The sequence below is a fragment of the Euleptes europaea genome, chromosome 6 (genome assembly GCF_029931775.1).
Source record: "Euleptes europaea isolate rEulEur1 chromosome 6, rEulEur1.hap1, whole genome shotgun sequence".
In the NCBI taxonomy this organism is placed as follows: Eukaryota; Metazoa; Chordata; class Lepidosauria; order Squamata; family Sphaerodactylidae; genus Euleptes; species Euleptes europaea.
This window is the reverse complement of record NC_079317.1, coordinates 53,785,935-53,801,038: the sequence shown is the minus strand read 5'-3', so window position 1 is coordinate 53,801,038 and position 15,104 is coordinate 53,785,935. Positions and strand designations below refer to the sequence as shown.

The 15,104-nt window shown below is 49.6% G+C and overlaps 1 pseudogene; it reads right to left on the bottom strand.

The window, feature by feature from the left end:
* Positions 1-575: 575 nt before the first annotated feature.
* LOC130479499 (uncharacterized protein K02A2.6-like) lies at positions 576-4,627 on the bottom strand (annotated as a pseudogene).
* Positions 4,628-15,104: the final 10,477 nt, after the last annotated feature.

Below are 15,104 nucleotides of genomic sequence, written 5' to 3'. Positions count from 1 at the left end.
AAAGGAAAAGGGAGGGAGGGAGAAAGGGAGAGAAAGGGAGAAAGAAATGGAGAGAGAGGGAGAAAGAAAGAAAGAAAGAAAGAAAGAAAGAAAGAAAGAAAGAAAGAAAGAAAGAAAGAAAGAAAGAAAGAAAGAGACGAAGGGAGACAAAGAAAAGGACGGAGGGAGACAAAGAAAGAGACAGAAAAAGAGGGAGGAAGAGGGAGAGAAAGGAGAAAGAGTTGTTAAGTCCGCATGGGGAGGACACACGAGGTCGAGACGGAGTTCCAACAACAACACAGCTTTATTGATTTCAGCAATAACAGATGGAACTGGGGAACTAGACAACCTGGCCCTGCTTATATGCTCCCCTGGTCCCAGGTGGCCGCTCCCCCCCTGATCCGTGATAGGGGGAAAACAACCCCCAGGTCACCAATAGCATGACCTGGCTTAGGGCCAATAGGATGTGTTGGCTGTGGCCCATCATGCGAGCAGGGCTTAGGATCCTTCGCCCAGGACTCAAGCTCCTGGGCTTCCTGCGCTATGGTCTTAACTGATGCCCATACATTACACCCCTCCCCCCTAAGTCCAGACACTCACGAGCACACAAAGTCTTTCAGGTGGCGGGGTCGTGTTCGTAACCGCTGTGACCTACGCGGTACCGGAACTGGTGTTGTGGGTGGTGGGGCCGCGTCTGTGGCAGCAGTCGGCCCGGGTTCGCAGGAGGTGGGAGAAACGGCTTCCAGGAGCTCTCTGTGCATGCCAGCAGACAGGCGCTCCTCGCTCTGCTCGCTCTCCCCTGGAGCGGCTTGTTCCGGTACTCTGGGAAGCTCTGGAGCTTCTGTGGCAGCGGTGCGGTCGGGCTCGTCAGCCAGTCGGCGGCGCAGCTGATCGATGTGTCGCCGGAGGACTCGACCCTCGGGGGTGGCAACCCGGTAGGATACTGGGCCGGTTGCGTCCTGCACGGTAGCCAGAATCCAGGCTGGGCCCATTCCATAGTTACGGGCATAGACGGGGACATCCTGCTCTACGACCCGTGGGGTTGCTGGTTCTTCTCGGTGGCGAGGGCGTTCTGGCGCAAGGTCGGGGTGTAGCCGGTCAAGTGGCGTTTTTGGCCGGCGGCCCATGAGGAGCTCCGCGGGGCTTTTTCCGGTGGTGGAGTTGGGTGTGGTGTGCTGGTACAGGAGGAATTCTGCCAGCCCCCTGTCCCAGTCGTTGCGCTCAATGCGCCGCATCGCTTCCTTGGTCGTGCGGACCATTCTCTCTGCCTGTCCGTTAGTGGCAGGGTGGAACGGGGCCGAGGTTGTGTGGCGGATTCCATTTTTGGCCAGGAACTCTTGGAACTCCGCGGACGTAAATTGGGCCCCGTTGTCGGAGACCACCGTGTCTGGCAACCCATGGGTGGCAAAAAGCTTCCGCAGTTCTCGAACCACCACTCGCGAGGTCATAGAGCATACATCAGAAACCTCCAGCCACTTGGAGTAGGAGTCCACCACGATCAGGAAAGTTTTGCCCTGGAACGGGCCGGCAAAGTCGATGTGGAGGCGGGACCAGGGCTTGTGGGTGGACTCCCAATGGTGGGTCGGGGCTCGCGGCATCTCGGGCCGCGACTCTTGGCACGGCTGGCAGCGGCTCACCCACTCTTCCACAGCAGCGTCTATGCCCAGCCACCACACATAGCTCCTCGCCAGGGCCTTCATGCGCACTATGCCTGGGTGGCAGGCATGCAGGGCGTCCAGGACCTTGGTGCGCAGTTTGGCTGGAACCACGACGCGGTTCCCCCAGAGCAGACACCCCTTGTTCAGCGAGAGTTCATGCTGCCGCGTGAAAAAGGGCTTGAATGCGCCCTCCGGCCTGGCCGGCCACCCCTTCCCCACCCAGTTCAAAACGCGGGCGAGGGTGCGGTCCTTCGCAGTGTGAGCCGCAATGTCCGAGGCATGCAAAGGCGGTTCAGGCAGGGTCTCCAGCAGCATGACGTTGTAGGCCGGGGACGGGTCCGGGTCAGAGTCCTTGAGCGGCAAACGGCTGAGTGCGTCGGCGTTCGCGATGCTGGACCCGGGGCGGTGTAGTAGCCGGAAGTCGTAGGCGTTGAGAAAAATCGACCACCGGAGCATGCGGGGGGACAGGATTTGTGGTGTCTGACGATCCGGCACGAACAACCCCAAAAGTGGCTTGTGGTCGGTGATGATGGAGAAGCGGCGGCCATAAACGTAGTCGTGGAACTTCTTCACTCCGGCCACGACGGCAAGCGCCTCCCGGTCGATTTGCGCGTAGTTCCTCTCTGCAGTGGAGAGGGTCCGGGAGTAGAAGGCAATTGGGGCCTCCCGACCGCCTGGCAGCTGGTGGCTCAGAACTGCTCCGACACCGTAGGGCGAGGCATCGCATGTTAACACAACGGGAAGCTTCTCATCGAAATGGACGAGCAAGCTGGAGGGAGACAGGAGGGCTTTGGTAGCCTCGAACGCCCGTTGATGCAACTTACCCCACGCCCACGGGGAGGATTTGTCCAAGAGCCGGTGGAGCGGCTCGGCAACCGACGCCTTGTTAGGGAGGAAGGCGTGGTAAAAGTTCAGCAGGCCGAGGAACGACTGGAGCTCCTGTTTGCTTTGGGGCGGCGGGGTGTTGTGGATCACCTTGATCTTGTCGGGCGTGGGATGGATGCCCTCTGCGCCGATCAAGTAGCCCAGGAACTCCACCTGCGGCAGGCCCAGCTGGCACTTCTCTCGCTTGACCGTCAACCCGGCATCTCGGAAACAGCGGAGCACCCGGCGGACGCGATCCAGGAGCTCGTCCTCGGAGCTTGCGGCAATCAAGACGTCATCGAAGTACGGGACGACGCCAGGCAAGCCCTTCAGGAGGTCTTCCATCAAATTCTGGAAGATGCCCGGGGCCGTGCTGACCCCGAACTGTAGGCGCGTCACCCGGAAGGCACCCCGGTGAGTGACAATCGTCTGCGCCTCGGCCGACTCAGGGTCCACGGGCAGCTGCTGATAAGCCTGAGCGAGGTCCAGTTTAGCAAACACCTGACCCCCAGCAAGGGAGGCCAGGAGGTGGCTGACAACGGGCACGGGGTAGGCGTGCGGCCGCAGCGCAGTATTAATAGTACATTTGTAGTCCGCGCAGATGCGGACGTCCCCGTTGGGCTTGAGCGGCGTCACAATTGGGGTCTCCCAGGGGCGTTGGGGACCGGTACCAGTACCCCCTGAGCGACGAGACGGTCAAGCTCTGCGTCGATCCGGGGCTTGAGGGCGAAGGGGATGCGGCGAGGCTTGAGGCGGATGGGCGCAGCGGCGGGGTCGACGTGCAGGCGGACCGGCGGCCCCTTGTAGCAGCCCAGTGGGCCCTTCCACACGTCCTCGAACTCCGCCCAAACGTCGTCGAGGGCGGCCTGGCTGATGTGGTGGATGCCGCTGATGTGAAGGCCGAGCGCCGGAAACCATTCGAGCCCCAGGAGGCTCGCGCGAGGCCCCTCGACCACGATGAGGCGGAGGCGCCCGGAACGGGCCCGGAATTGAACGGGCACGCGGGCCTCCCCCCGGACCGGCACCCGGCGCCGCTGATAGTCCCAAATGGTGACGCGGGATGGTCGCAGCTCGGGGAGGGAGGCAGAGCGACGGCCCAGGTCGTGGTACGTGTCCATCGATATAATGGAGAGAGCCGACCCGGAGTCCACTTCCATCTCGCAAGGCGCACCGCCGATCTTGACGACGATGGCGACCTTGTCTGCCCCGTGCACCTTGTGGAGGGAGACGCTGTGCAGCTCGGTATCACGGCGACCCCGGCGGCCGCTGGTGGGCTCGTCAGCGTCCAAGTCGTGGGTGGGGCGCGGGGCGCCGTCTTTCCTAGCTGGGCGCGAGGACCGACCCTTCGGCGCCGAGCGACAGACCTTGGCAATGTGGCCGACCCTGCCGCAAGCCCGGCAAGATGCGTCGCGGAACCGGCAGGAGCGGCGGTCGTGTCGCTCGCCACAGCTCGCGCAAGGTCGGTCTGTGGTGCCCCGAGCCCGGCACCCCCGAGAGGCCCCGCGGTCGCTCAGTTTGTGAGCCTCGTCCTCGTCGCTGGAGACTGCGTCGCTGGCGCTCTCGTGGTGGACTGGAGCCGGATCGCGGGGAATCGGTGTGGCCCGGTCACCCAGACGTCCGGGCCGGGCGGAGGATTCGGCCGCGGTGGCTTCCTCGATGGCTGCGGTCAGCACGAGGTCCTTCTTGGCGAGGAGCCGGCGCCGCAACTTGTCGCTCAGCAGGCCAAACACGAAGCGGTCGCACAGCCGGTCGTTGAGGTCTGGGAACTCGCAGGAACGGGCGGCCGTGCGTAGAGCGGCGATGTATGCAGCTGCAGATTCCCCTGGCCCCTGGTCCCGCAGGTGGAACGCCAAGCGGCGAGTGGCCCGAGTTGGCTGGGAGTTGAAATGGCTCCCCAGCGCCGCCATGATCGCCGGAAATGGCGTCGCCTCCAGTTCGGCGGGAGCCAGCAGGGACTGAGCGAGGTCGAAGGTCTGGGCCCCGCACACGCTGAGGAAGGCGGAGCGCTTCTTCCCGACATCGGAGATATCGTTGGCGTCGAGGTAGAAGGCCAGCCGGCTCGCGTAGCTCTTCCAGCCGCCCGGTTTGGTGGGGTCGAATTCTTCCAGAGACCCCCGGGTAGCCATGTCAGCGAAGTGTTGCGTCTCAGGTGTGTCGTAGTGAATTCAGCAAGGGCAAGCCGGACTGCCTACCGGGCACCGTGAAGTCGCGGCGACTCACAGGAGATTTCAGCGAGAGTGATTTCGGTAGCAAGCCGGACTGCCTACCAGCCTTCGTCGCCACTGTTAAGTCCGCGTGGGGAGGACACACGAGGTCGAGACGGAGTTCCAACAACAACACAGCTTTATTGATTTCAGCAATAACAGATGGAACTGGGGAACTAGACAACCTGGCCCTGCTTATATGCTCCCCTGGTCCCAGGTGGCCGCTCCCCCCCTGATCCGTGATAGGGGGAAAACAACCCCCAGGTCACCAATAGCATGACCTGGCTTAGGGCCAATAGGATGTGTTGGCTGTGGCCCATCATGCGAGCAGGGCTTAGGATCCTTCGCCCAGGACTCAAGCTCCTGGGCTTCCTGCGCTATGGTCTTAACTGATGCCCATACATTACAGAGTGACAGAAAAAGAGGAAGAAAAGAGAGAAAAGCCTTCCCCCCCACACACACACACCTGCGCATGCTGGCCCGGCGCGACCGGGCCCCAGCCTCCCCTGCCCACACACACACACACACACACACACACACACACACACACACACACACACGGCGGCGCACAGAGCCCCGCGTGGCCGGGCCCAGTCTCCATGCCCTCTCCTCCCCAGAGTCCACAAAAGGGCCCCCCCAAAGCCCGATCGGCTCCTGCATGCATGCTCTGCCACCGGGAACTACCAGCCTCTTTCCCCCTCCCTCTCGCTGCTCAACAGCCAACAGTCGGCGAGAGGAGGTCCAAAGGGCGCCGCAGCACCGCTGTAAGCCATGGCACCAGGAACACCCTCTGGGAGGGCCACCCTGCGCCCCGCCTCTGCAGCAGGGCCCCGGAGCTCCCGAGGGCCACAAAAAATGTCCTCGGGGGCCGCATACAGCCCCCGGGCCTGAGGTTCCCCACCCCTGTTCTAAACATTGTTGTTGTTAGCCAGCGTGGTGTAGTGGTTAAGAGCAGTGGACTCTAATCTGGAGAACTGGGTTTGATTCCTCACTCCTCCACATGAGTGTCAGATTCTAATCTGGAGAACCTGATTGGAATCCCCACTCCTACACATGCATCCTGCTGGGTGACCTTGGGCTAGTCACAGCTCTCTCAGAACTTTCTCAGTCTCACCTACCTCAGAAGGTGCCTGTTGTGGGGGAGAAGGTATTTGTAAACCACTTTGAGACTCCTTCCGGTAGAGAAAAGCATGCTGCTTTTGCACACTCCCTAAGCAGCTTTGCCTGAACAATGGGGAGATACTGTCAGGATCCAACTATACTAATTTGTGTTGTAACTGTAGTTCTTTGTGGACTCTATGCAGTGCTACCATTCTAGAGCTCCAGAGAGAGCGTTGCTACTCTCATCCCACTCAGTGAGAGACCTCTCCCTATCTACATATGCCTTACATGGCACGGTGAGTGAGTACCTTCCCATCCAGTTCTCTTTTACTGACCCTGCAAGAATAGCTACTCACAGCAGGAAGATGTGACGCATTCAGAAATGCAATATTAGAGCAACATTTATTAAGATGCTTAGAGGTTTAATTAATTATTTAAAATATATACATTTCTGCTTTTGGCCCCATTGAGTGGCTTGTACAAATGACAAACCTAAAACGTTAAAAGAATAAGACTGACCGCTAATACTGAATAGCTTCAGCAAACAAAGCAAGTTGCATATTACAGTTTGTCTCTTACCAGAGAGCTAGGGGAAACTAATAATAGTTCTGTGAGGAGAACAGCCAGCAACATAGTATATAATGGGGGGAAGAAAGAGTTTCCGCAACATTTTTCAGTCAACTCGAGAATGTCACTTTCACCTATGTTGTGCTAAGTTGCGAGGCATAGAAGTGCAAAGCATGCAGTCCCTGGCCACAGCAATATCACTGTAATGGAAAGTTATGCTTTTTGTACATTAACAATGCTTTCCAGAAAACTTCCCTTTACATGTCTCTGTTCAGAATTTAATTGCATGCTAGAAAACATGATGGTTATCTACACTTCTCGAACAAGGCCTCAGATTGCTTAAAATAGATTCAGCATAAGCTTGCAAGTAAATGCTGTAGCATAGTTCTCACAGGTGCTCATGAGATTGCCACTCTGCTATCTTTATATTCACTATGCATAACAAATTCAGTCTATTTCACACATAGGGTTGCCAACCTCCAAGTGGTGGCTGGAGATCTCCCACTATTACAGTTGATCTCCAGGTGACAGAGATCACTTCATCTGGAGAAATGGCTGTTTTGGAGGGTGAACTCTATGGCATTGTACCCCATTGAAGTCCCGTCCCTCCCCAAACGCTGCCCTTCTCAGGCTCCACCCCCAAAAGCTCCAGGTATTTCCACACCTGGAGCTGGCAACCCTATTCACACAACCATTTTTCCTTGTTTTGGGGTGATAAAGTGAAACTCCCCCATGCAGTAAAATCACAAGTTATCATATTCATATAGATTTTGAAGATGTAGTTGTTTGATGTCTGGTCACATGAAGCTGCCCTATACTGAGCCAGACCACTGGGTCTACCAAGGCCAGGACTGTCTACTCAGACTGGATGCAGCTGTTCAGGATCTCAGGTCGAGATCTTTTACATCCCTTGCTACCTGATTCTTTTAACTGCAGATGCCAGAGACTGAACCACAACCTCCAGCATACAAAGCACATTCTCTGAATACAAAGCCATGGCCTCTCCAATCATGTAAACATGCCTTCACAAGACTATAATCACATGAAAATTAAGAATAGCACTGACCTAATAATGACTTTTCTACCTTAAAAATGGCCATGTGCATTTTGGAAGGGAATTCTCGGTACAGCACTGTCAGTAACCAGCCCCAGATTGAAACCAGAAGGCAATAATGGAAGAATTGTCTGGTGGTTCCGATTCATGAGCTCCTTTAATCCACTGCCTTTTGGCCCTAGATGCCTCCTAATTGTTTCCAAGTCACAAAGCTGTAGTAACAGAAGCTGCCACATCTAACAAATTATCTTTTCTATGCAACTTTGAAAGGTACAGTATCCCTCTCCCAACAATACAAGTACCTCTTTGATGTCTAAGTCATAGTTTGTCAAGAAGGGGAATGGAAAAAACCTTCACAGACACTTTATTGGTGTCTGAGAAAAGAATGACCATTCAGTTGCTGAAGCCTTCAGGGCCAGTTTTGATAAGCCTTCACTGGGATATCTGCAGTACTCCCTTTGGTGTAGGTCACTGTGTCCTGCCAGTTTGTTCACCCCCAAAATAGATATGTTGAGTAACTAATCAGGTCACTAGACTTTCATAACCTTTCTGTACAAGTAGCAACACATGACTGGATATGTTAATGCTATTAAATTATCCACAGAGGTCTCACAAGCTGGCTGTTGTCCCCCCCCAAAATGGCTTGTAATAACCAAATCATCTGTGGAGAACCAGATGACTTAATTCAAATAGTGTTTTTCTCCTTGCTCTTCAAAAGCTTAGGCTACACAATGTTAATATTCCTGTTAACTAATTGGCCAGTAAAACTGCGACCTGGAGAATGGCCTGAGGGAACATGATCCTATGACAGGGTTAAACAGGTCTCTGTGTGAATAGCAGAATGTCTACATTACCTATTCAGGGAGTGGCTTCAGACGTTAGAGAACCGTTTCTCCACAGTTATTGGAAACTAACTACATCTTACTCACAAACGTTTGTTAAGGGTACCCTGTCATGAACAGTGAACCTTATCTGCACAACTTTGTTTTATTTTGTATCACTTTCTTTAACTGCTATTCTGTGTCTGGTCAACTTAGTTCAAGATATCTGATCTGAAAAAATGGCATACGTTTACAGACAGTTAATAATACGCAGTTATACCTCTTCAGTTGCAGTGCTTGTTTGTAACACCAGATAGGCTCTTGCAAAAATTGTATTTTGAATATTAAGAATAATTAAAAGATGTTAAAATTATTTCATTTATAATATTTATATCCTTGTGGGGGTTGGCCTGCTTGGGAGCATGATTCTACTCCCTGGTTCCTCGATCTTGGCCTCAGACAGAAGTTTATTTGTGGCTACCCTCATCCTCTTCCTCCTTCCAGCTCCCATGCTCCCCTGTACAGACCAGGCTGCAGGTGAGAGCTTCCTCTCTGGCCCATTTAACATAAGCAAGGTAAAGGCTGAAGGACTAGTTTTTATCAGCTTCCTCTCTGGCCCATTTACAGTAAATGTGGCAAGCCACACACGCCCTCTTGGGTTTTTTTGGTCTCTTGAGAGAAGTCAGGAATCATCTTGGTTATTGGGCTGTGCCGGTCTCTCCTCATGCCATGCCCAGTTGGCCCTCATGCTGTTCTCCAAATGCTGCTGCTCAGCTGATGAAGTGGCTCTTTGGAGGCCGGCACTGGCACGGCAGTTCTTCATCAGAGCAACTGCCAGTAAGAGACAGGAAAACACCCATCCCCAGGCACCCACATTTCCACAGTGTGTTCAAGGAAGCTTACAATAAAATCAAACAATAAAACGCTATTTGTAAAAACTATAACCATCAGCATAATACAGCCTTTACAAAACAAATTCAGAAAACTCAGCCAGTTACTTGAGAAACAGATGAATCTTCAGTTGGCACCAACAGGCGGACAGAGATGGGGGCAGATAAATTTCCAGTGGGAGGCATTTCAGAAAAAAGGCGCAACAACAGGAAAGGCTTCTCTCTCATTCTCTTTCACACACACACACACCAACCCTTCTCACTTCCTTTGGAAAAGGGACATGGAAGAGAGTCTTGATGACACTCTCAGTACCCAGGCAGGACAACAGGAGAGGAGGTATTCCTTCAAGTACTCTGGTCCTAGACTGTATGGGCAGTATGGGCAGGCCGGCCATATGAGGCTTGCCTGACCCCAATGTACAGCCCACCTGATTTTTTTTAATCCAAAAACTGTTTGTCTGTTGAAGTTGAAGTCCACTACAGTTACATCATTAAATTGGGGCATTATGAAGAATTACAGACAAAAGGAAAACAGGAATGACTAAAACCTCTAATGCGCTTAAGTTTTAGTTACATCCAATATCTGTATGCCAAGCATGGTCCCTCTCGACTCTGATGTTCAGCAACGATGTTGCCGTGTTGGAGTTATTGAATGGCTAAGATCTGGGACTAGGAGCCCAGTGGCGCAGAATGTTAAACTGCAATACTCTGCTCACGACCTGAGTTCAATCCCGACGGAAGTCGGTTTCAGGTAGCCGACTCAAGGTTGACTCAGCCTTCCATCCTTCCAAGGTCGGTGAAATGAGTACCCAGCTTGCTGGGGGTAAAGGGAAGATGACTGGGGAAGGCACTGGCAAACCACCCCGCAAACAAAGTCTGCCTAGGAAACGTCGGGATGTGACGTCACCCCTTGGGTCAGGAATGACCCAGTGCTTGCACAGGGGACCTTTACCTTTTTAAAGATCTGGGACAACACATGATGCAGAGCCTCGGAGCTCATGTGGCCTGCTATTGAAAAAACTTGGATATCCCTGGTATAGAGCTATATAGGTCAAAGCTAACATTTTGAATTGAGCTGCAAAAAAAGTGGCAACCAATATATAACGTTTAAATTAGGATGGTATGTTAACAATAACTAATCTCATCTACCGGTAGTAAACAAGCAGCTGTATTTTGAAATAGCTGAAGATTCCAAATACTTTTTAATGCCAATTCTACGTAGACTGCATTACAGTTTTGGGCCATTTATGCATGGCTGTTTCCTTGCGGTAACCCTACCAACTATTTCGGGGCTTTGCATTGATTATGCATGCATTTTCCAACCATCAGAGGTCGCCTTGCTCTCCCTGCGCATTTCTGCATGTTTTATCAGGGTTTTCTGGATGCTGGCTAAACACTCAAACCAGAAAATGTGGGCAAAATGTGCAGAATCGCAAGGGGAAAATTCGGCAACCACTGATGGTTGGAAAATGCAAGCATAATCAAGGCAAAGCCCCGAATAAGTTGGCGGGGTTACCGCAAGGAAACAGCCATGCATAAATGACAATATAATCTGGAGGTGAATGGTAAATCGCTACATACCATTTCCTTAGGAAGGGGAGCAGCTGGTTAGTCAGCTAAAGCTGGAAAAACTGTGAAGCTAACCACTGAACGTCCTCTCCAACTCACAAAATGTTTTCTTTTAAGTTTTTGTTTAGAAAATGCAACTTTGTAAATCATTGTAGCCCTTATGAAAACCAACAAACACAAGGACTTTTATCCACAGCAAACAGAGTAATGTATACAAAATGCCCAGTCAATGTATAATTGTCACATGGCTTTATGATTTGTCTACCTAACCACTGTAACATACTCTGCTGTACATGATCTCACTCTTGCAAACTGTTCTGAATCCAGCTGGCTTTGAATGTGACAGCTCAGTTCCTGCTTCTGTCAGAAAACATATCACAGAAATTACTGCAAGAGCTTTACTGGCTCCCAATGTTTTTTTTAGGTACAATTCAAAACAGTGGTCAACTTTTAAAGCCCTACACAGATAGACATAAGTCCGTGGTATCTAAAGGAACAATAGTTTCTATATTAACCTTTCCAGCTTGCTTAGGTAATTGGGAGAGGCCCTGCTTCAACTGCTTAAATTAAGACAGTGCTAGAAAGAGCAGAGCTCGCCTCACTGTCTCTCATGATGGAACTCTTTGTCCAGGGTGCTTGTCAGAGCAGGCCTATCATAACCAGCGGCAACTCTTCCCCTGAATAATTGGCCTTAGTCTTTAGGAGGCTGGGCACAACATTTTTTATCTCACCTACTTTGCGCTAGTACAATGAATGCTACCGAGATGTTTTGTAGGCTTCTGAAATTTTTAAGATTTAATTTTATGTAATGGTTTGAATTGTTCTTTATAGGAGTCATCCTGAGAGTTCCTTGGGGGGCAGGAAAGTACAAGACATATTTATTAAATAAACACATACATACAGCATCAAAAAGTGGGGGAGTGACTCGGAGAAGGAGAAAGATAATTAACCAGTTTACTCCTTGCAGTGACTTGGGAATGACTATCCAGTCTAACACCCAAAGGAGGTTATGTCATGAACAAGCAATGGTAATCAGTCACTAACAACTGGATTTATAAATGTGCACCACCCCACAGGAAATTGTTCTGTTCACTTCCTACTAGTTTTAGGCCATAGGTTTTCAGATTAATTTTGGAACCACAATTCTGGCACACAAGTTAATTCTTTGAGAATAAGAAGCTGAACCCGCTAAAACCATCTTAATCACCAAATCCAACAAAGCAGACAAAAAGATAGCTGGGTGCAAGCCATGCTGAATTTATAAAACCATGATATTTATGACACAGGACAACCCATGGTTTGCCAACCCATGGTTCCTGAAACCATCCAGATGCCAGAGCAGTGAATACATCACAGTCATTACTAGTCTGTTGCTCAAATCCCACGCTTCAATTATACAGAAGTGCCTAGCAGATGTTCAAGCAATCCAAGGTACTGCCCAGATCACAACAGTTAACTGTCTTATCATTCCTGGTACTGGGATCCTAAACAAAGTTACAAGCTTCTAAACCCACTGATTTCAACACAGTTAGAAGGATGTTACTGAGTTTAGGGTAGCACTCTAAAACTACCTGTGGATTAATGCTGGAACAGATAAACAACGTTATGTTCTGATCCAAAACTCATTTAGAATGTATTCAAACCTCTCTTTTAAAACAGCATTAATTTACACCTACACATTAACTTCAGTAAAGTTCATGCTACCGCCTCAGTGTGGACGAAATTACAATTTCCTCTTTGTTTAGGTCTCAGTGGAAAAAATAAGAATAATCCCATATTTTCTTGCTTTGGGTTAGAGGCAAACTGCATGTTATATACAAAAGAATGCAACAAAGCCTTGACACTTAAAAATGAAAAGCTGCCTTATAGGCAATGATTTTGGGCAGAGGAATGTAGTGGATGGAAGGGTGTATATTTATCCTTGTATACATATAAGGGGCAGGATTTGGAGGTGATTTTTACTAGGGAAAAATGAATGGGGGAAATGCTAAGCACACATACATATTGTTGCTGCACTCAGAATTATCAGACCTATACCAGCTTTTCATTTTAAAAAGGGATGAAGTCTTTCACATCACCTACTACCTGATCCCAGATGAAGCCTGGGACCTTCTGCATGCCAAACAGATGCTTCAGATTTTCTACCATTGACACAGCCCCCCCCCCCGGAGGTGTACCCATATATACACATACGCATGAACGCAACTGAAACCATGCAAAAGCCTGGATGAGTTGAAAAACTTGGAACTGACTCATTAGAAAGTTTGTTTCTCAGAGATGCTTTACAGAAAGGAAAATGATAGAGGGGAAGAGTTGCCAGTAATCCATGTGTAAACCATGCCCAGGAACCCCATGGCACAGAGTGGTAAACTGCAGTACTGCAGTCAAAGCCCTGCTCATGACCTGAGTTTGATCCTGACAGAAGTAATGACCTGGTGTTTGCACAGGGAAACTACCTTTATCTTTTAAAACCATGTACAGATTTAAGCCAGTGGGCTAAGACAACTGCACACAGTACTCCAGTCCTGTGTATCGTTATTACTTATTGTGAGATCTTGCGTGTACCACTTCCTAATAAAGTACTCGCAACAACCAGTGTTTGGATTACAGAAACTTTATGTATTATTAATTAACATGACAATTATCAGTAATGTTGCTGTACATTTTCAGTTATGCAAAAGGGCTTTGTTATACTGGCTCTTCGCTGATCTCTTGCTCTGAACATTGACGTACTTTGGCTGTTTAACTATAAAAGGTTTCAGACTCCTGGATTACAAGGACTAAAAACCCTTTATTTAAAACAAGACTGAATCCTTTTCTGGTCTATTAAAGATTCTGCAATAATTTCATGATGATTCACAAGATCACAACAGTTAGACTGTCAAAACTCTTGACAACACTGCTAGCCTGTGGACAAATTAGATCATCCTGATCTTGCCAAGGATGGCTAAGGTGCTTCCAACTCACTTCAGTCGAACTACTTTACATAAGGTAAGTCTAAGTTAGAAGGGAGCAGAAAGTAAATTAACAGCCCCAGCAAGATTAGGGCTGTTGCATCAGCTTGTTCCATTCTTGGATACGTGACCAAATGCACAGTAGCGGTTATCTGGTTATCTGTGGCAACCATAAAGCAGTATCATGCAACCAGTGCCCCCAGGCCAAACCTGTCCCTCATACAATTGCCAGTTAGCCCAACACTTGTCTTACCCTTTCAATGAAATCCTTACAGCCCAATGCAACAGGTAAAGCTAGACGTATACATGCCAGTGCAGCAAATCTGGGATATGGCTGAAAAGAGCATGAAATTTGGGCAGATTTTGTATGAAATATCTCCACAGGTCCAAACCTCACTGGCTCATACTTTCTCCTGTTGCAAAGTACCACTAGCATTGTGTCAGCCAAGTATGCACCTTTTCTTAGGCAATTGTTCTAGGGCAGCAGCATGTAATATCTGGGAGAGTGTGGAAGAGAAAGAAAACTGGGGGGTGGGTAAATAGAACAGAACACTGGACTTATTGTAAGGTTCCTTTTACTTTAACTAGAGAATGACACTCTGGCATGTACCCTCAAATGCCTCAAAGTGTCCTCCTCTCTTCAAGTGAAAACATAGTATGTGTTTCTTGATAAAAAACATTGTCCTCCAACAACAGGCAACATGGTTGCCGGGAGCTCTGAGCCACAAACAGTGAAGTATTCTAGCAGCAGCAAGTGAGCAAGAAGTGAAGGTTAGGGAACTTGGCCTCTGTGCTCCATCCTAGATAGGCTAGCCGCTAATCTTTTTGCTTACTGCAGTGAAATAACTTTATCCTTACGCTACTTACATCACATCTGGTGAAATACGCCAGCAGAACAGCCGTCTCAGCTACTGACTGTTTTACCAGGTTGTGGATCCAGGTAGGACACCTCACTGCTTCCTATCCTACCACCTATCTCTGCTTCTGTTTCCACTCAGAGCTTTTATTTAAACTGCACCTCTGAGTATGCAATATTTACTTAAGTTTATTGTGAAGTTCCAATTTAAGGACAAATCACCTTCCGCACAATTTATTCATATGTAGGTAATTGCTATGGGAAGATAACAAGATTTAATTGGTTTATTTTAAAAGAAACATATGCTTAAAAATATCTCAATCCTATATGACCATTAAAAAACATTTTAGTAACATGAGCAAGAAAGATTCTGAAGTTAGCATACAAGCTTCATACTGCTCAGCTATTTAGATTAATTGTGGCTGCAGCCATATGGTAAGGATCCACTGTCTTGCATTAATTGCTGCTTTGAAGCCAAACACATTAAAATTGGCAACAGAGTGTTCTACTCGGGAGTTTTCTGTGCACTTCCCTCCATCAGCTGCCATGGCTCCTTGCATTTCTTCCCTGTTGTACCAGCAAAGGGC